This window comes from Coenobita brevimanus, chromosome 14, assembly GCF_032717465.1.
Source record: "Coenobita brevimanus isolate Jiangsu-jjx chromosome 14, ASM3271746v2, whole genome shotgun sequence".
Taxonomy (NCBI): Eukaryota; Metazoa; Arthropoda; class Malacostraca; order Decapoda; family Coenobitidae; genus Coenobita; species Coenobita brevimanus.
The window spans coordinates 20,397,560-20,403,027 of NC_136967.1; positions in this window are offsets into that span (position 1 = coordinate 20,397,560).

Consider the following 5,468-nt stretch of genomic DNA (forward strand, 5'->3'; position numbering starts at 1 on the left):
TCTTGTCTCTTTCATTTAGAGGACATATTATATTTATGTTAAGTTTTTTTATTTGTGGTACTTCAACAATATTTTTTAACTTTGCATCGAAAAGATTTCGAACGAAAGGGTTTAGGGACAGATTTTTTTAAAACCTGGCCAATGAAAGAGGTCTGTGCTAAGCTAAAGAAGTGAAGTAGGTATTGCCATGCAATACAAAGTACCCTGCTGGATGATAGCAATTCATATATAATTGACCTTGGGAGTAGATGGCTGGTTGTTCCATGCGACACACAGTCATGGTACGGGGAACAATTTTACTTAGTTATATCAAAATATGTTCATGTATGTGGAAGTTACAAAGTGGACACGAAATTGCAGACGACCTTGTTTGAGCCCCAAATGTGACCTTGACCTTGAGAGTAGATGGTTGGTTGTTGCGCACAACACACCGTCCTGGTGTGGGGAACATCTGTGTGAAGTTATATCAAAATCTATTCATGCATATGAAAGTCACAGAGCGGACACGAAAATACAGACGGACTGATGTACAGTTGCCCAAGCAGAAAGTGAATTCAAATAATCCGATGTATATAAATATCTGGCATCTGCTCCGTAGTAAACACACATAGATTTATGAACAATCACACAGCCCCTTCAGCTTGAGTAAGGAGGATTGTGACTGGCTGGTGTAGACCGATGAGAAGAAACGAAGATATTTCTTTTTGTAATATGTTACTGGGTGTCATTTATTGACCATATTATTTGATAAGAAAATGCTTATGTTACAGTAATTTCTGGCCATCATTAAAGTATGGAATGATATAAATAATAGTAATGTTCAGAGGAGAATCTATACTCAGTTGTGATATCATGGCAACTGCACCAGAGGATACTTCGTATATCCTTGATATTCGTAGCAGGAACTCCTGAATTCTGACCAAAGCGAGTATTCTAGCTCATTGAAGTGTGTATCCGGCGAGGAATAAGGAGTCCCATACGAAACCAATAAAAAGTTGTGGCTGTTGTGCTTCATTACATGGCGTATAAGAGAAAAAGTGGGCGTTTTATATATAATTAAGAGAGAGAATCGCGAACAGATGTATTTATATATTTGCTTACGAATAAGAACGAACATTCCCAATACAAAATCTTGTTATTACACAAGTCTTAAGAATATGTTCGATATGAAAATCGAAATTATGCACAATTCTTATTATTATGTTCTACATGAAAAATGGCCCCATACTAATTTTTTACTAGCAAAACTAGTGATTTCGTATTCTTTTAACTGAAAAATCCAAGAAGTGTTAGGAAATATTTCCTCCATATTAAGTGTACCGCCAGTAGCTTTGATCTGCTGAGGGATGATGATTTGAACGGTTGTCTGAAACCCTTGACCAACGTGTTGATTATATTCTTCATTATCTTAGGCATGTGTCTCCGTCTTGTTATTTACTGTCCATACAATTTCTTAACTAAACTTGCCTATGTGAAACTTGTTTTTTTCTGTGTTACTAAAATACGTGGCCTGTATATGTATAGGTATATCTATCTATCTATATATCTATAATTATCTATCTATCTATCTGTCTATATACGTATATATATATATACATACATATATATGATATATATATATATATATATATATATATATATATATATATATATATATATATATATATATATATATATATACAGGATATACTGTACAAGTGTGTGTGTGTGTGTGTGTGTGTGTGTGTGTGTGTGTGTGTGTGCTGCCATGACGGGCTGTGACAGTGTAGCTGAGATCTACGGGTCCCTCATCACCTGGTTTCATGATGGAGCGCAATGAGTCTGACATTAGGATAGGACACTCGTATTCCCTGATCTCGTGATTCGATCTCAATGTCTGTTCTTCTCATTACCCGTTCAGGACAAACCTAGTTTCTACGATAGTGTAATTAGTTGCATTTTATCGCTCGCCATCATGAAACACTACAGTAGATATAACACCATATTAAAACGAGTGTCATGCAAAGTAATGAAATAGGCTACTGTAGTCCAAATAGTTTTTTCAAGATTATTCGATTGCATTCTACTTACCGCTCACCTCCTGTCTGAAAAGATACCAGTTAATATGACTGAGGAGTTATATGTGAGGGTTTCAGTTGTCCTTGTTTTGTCACCGTAATTAGTCATTTGTTTTATAGAAATCTAATTTATACTATGAACAGTACTGTACACACACTGATAGCTTTCGCGTAACATATAAAACAGGAAATATTAACGACTTGATGAAATTAAGTGGTTCAGCCAATCACTTGTCTCCTTACAATTGACTGAGGTTCCTGAGTGATTCATTCACAAAACACGTGTTTACTATGGAGCCAGATATCTCAGTACATCATATTATTTGGATGCACTTTCTACTTGGGCAACTGTACCAACGTACTGATGAACTGACGTACTGAGGGAACCGCGGAAACTTATTGTCCCCAACTGGTTTCCCCGGTACGGGATTAATTAAACAATATGGCAGCAACAAAAACGATTGTAGATTACGTACTCGGTCAGAAGGACTAAAGAACTGGTGTACTGTGGTTTTGTGGGCCAGCAGCCGTCTCATCAAGGTACGCTCACACGTTTGTCCAATGCCTGGGGCCCGTGTTGTTGTTGGTTAAGGAGGCTTTCCAACACCTCTTACTTAGCGATTTATTTTTAGAAATTTGTAGTTAATATCCTGCTGAAGGTGTGGTGATATTAGAAGGCCTTACTGAACACAGACGGGAACAGTAAAGTGTAATAAGAAAATAATTCTCAAAGCAAAATATGTTAAGAAGCTTCCTCTGTGAATGGGAATACCGGCATAGCGATCCGGGATTCTTGGTGTGATTTTCCAGAGGATGCTGGTTTTTACAGGTTAATTCTTTTCTTTTTCCCTCTACTCTATTCTCTAATTAGTACTTTTATAGGACGCTTAAAAGGAGACTGCTTTGAAAGATTTACTTTCTTTTGAAAGGTCAGTGAAGAGGTCACAATTGAGACTCTTGTTGGGACTGTCCTTAGAGTTTACTTTTGAGAGGTATCTCTTGAAAGGTTGTTGGTGAGAGGCTTCCTTGAAGAGGTTGCTGTTGAGAAGCAAGAGACAAGAATGGTTACTGAACAGGGACTCTAGAACAATCAGGCAGGGCGGCGGCAAAATGCTCATATGGATTGTATGATTATCTTCTGTTAATGTCATTGAAAAGTATGAAGGAATCACATTTAGCAGTCCCACCTTATATCCATGCGATCATTACAGTAGAGGAAGAAGAAATAGAAAATGAAAAAGAAGAAATGAAGACAATGGAAGGAAAAAAAGAAAACGATAAGGATGAAAAAGGAAGAAGAAGGAGAAACAAAAAGGAAAAGAAGAGAAAGAAGATAACGAATAAAAAAGAACAACAAAAAAGGAAGAAGAAAAAGAAAAAATAAAAGAAGTAGAAAGTCTCTACAACCAGCTTCTTTCTTGAAAACGAGGAAAAATATGTAAAGGCATTCATATTGGATTCCACTCTTTTCCCCATACCGATAATGAAAATTATTTTATCCTCTTTGACTGCTGCAGTTCCTTTAGCTGAACAAAATGGCTGTACATTATTTTGAACAAATACTCAAGTGCGTGCATCATGGGGATTGAGTTAATCGAGGTACACTTGGCTATGATGATTTTTTAATATTCCCTTTTACTGAATAAAATTATCTCGTTTTATCGCAGGAGAAGAAATAACTTCAAACTGAGGACATTATTTTCTGTTTTTGCAGTCTCCTCATTCTGTGTGTGTGTGTGTGTGTGTGTGTGTGTGTGTGTGTGTGTGTGTGTGTGTGTGTGTGTGTGTGTGTGTGTGTGTGTTTCAGTGATAATTCCTTCGGTAGGTTCCTTATTAGATGCAGATTTTTTATTTACTTTTTTTTTTAATATGTCATTCAGTGAGTGTTTTAGACACGAATATTTAAAGATTGCTTGTGAAGCGTTGAGAAGCTGGTTTGAAATGTTTTCTGTGGGAAACCTTATTTCAGGATTTGAAACAATTGAGGCAGCAATGTTCAATTGGCATCAGCGCTTATGGGCTACCTATGGTTTCGAAATTAGGGTTTGAAGACCCCCCTAACTGATCATTCCTTCAGTCATCAGCATAAGCTTTTAGAATGATCATAACATTTAAGCATTCTCGTCTTTCCCCCCTCCCCCATACCGGTACTTTAACTCGAACAGTAAATATTACAATGGGCTTTCCCTAAGCTGAGCGAAAGCATCTAGTGCTGGCCTAAGTAAAACATTCCAGTACGACCATAGAGGAGGGAAGGACTAATCCATTTTTTTTTTCTGTTTTGGCTGATAGAAATTCTCTCTGTTGAACAAATCATCAACTATTAGCATAAGTAACATATCAACATGCGTTAAAATCAGTGAAATAGATACTCTCAGTACAATGAGGATGTAATTATCGGTATAATCTTTGGTAAGCAGATGTCTTTTAAAAAATTACATTAAAACCTGTGTTAGCAGATTGGGTAATGAAAATGACTGAATCCCTGTACTTCAAATAAATTTCAACTAATATAAGATCGTTACGAGATAGCAGACATAAAAAAAAGATGTTCGAAATGTAGAGGTTAACTCCCTTCAACAATAAGACGTAATGATTCCTTCATTCTTGGTATATCTGTACTGTTTTATTCAACATAAGAGAGACGTTTGGAACTGAAAGGGTTGCATACTGCCATTTTATTAACCTATTCACTACAAGAAGTGTCTTTTAAGGTTATGAATATAATATGGTAATAGATGGGAAGAAAATAGGATGACGTGTCGGACAAAAGGAGACTAAATTAGAGAACTTTCGGTATGTTAGCCAGCAGCCGGCTCATCCAGGTGATAACAGGGGTTGAGTGGTTGGCTTTAGTTGATGGCTTTGGTATGACTAATTTGAAGGGTTTCAAACAATTGGTCGTTGAAGCTGCCAAGTGTTCGATTGGCATTTGTAATTATCGGCTGTTAATGGCGCAGCTAAAGGCATGAAATACTCTTGTATCTGATCATTTCATCATGCATAAATTAAGCAGGAGGAGGAGAAAAAAAAATAAGACCACGAAGAATTCAGAAATGGAAGCTTTAGTTTAATTTTTCCCGGCTATGGGGTAAATCTTCATTCCATCTTATACATTTAGGTATTTCAGCACTTTTCCCTTAGCCAGAACTCGCTTAAAGGCGGCCTCCTTCGGCCTATGCCCTGTGTCAGAAGGCTAGTAATGAGTGATAACTCGGGAACCGGTGGCCCGATTGGATTCGAAATTCTGCTGTTCTTCAGATCACAGCATGTTAACGGTACCTTGCTCTAACAAAAATTTTGCCCCGCTGCGCCGTTTTTGCTGTGATACGGTGACAAACCAACAAATATACAGAAATGGGATCATCATACGACAGATTTAAATTCGTCCGGTACTTGCCTTGCTTTTTA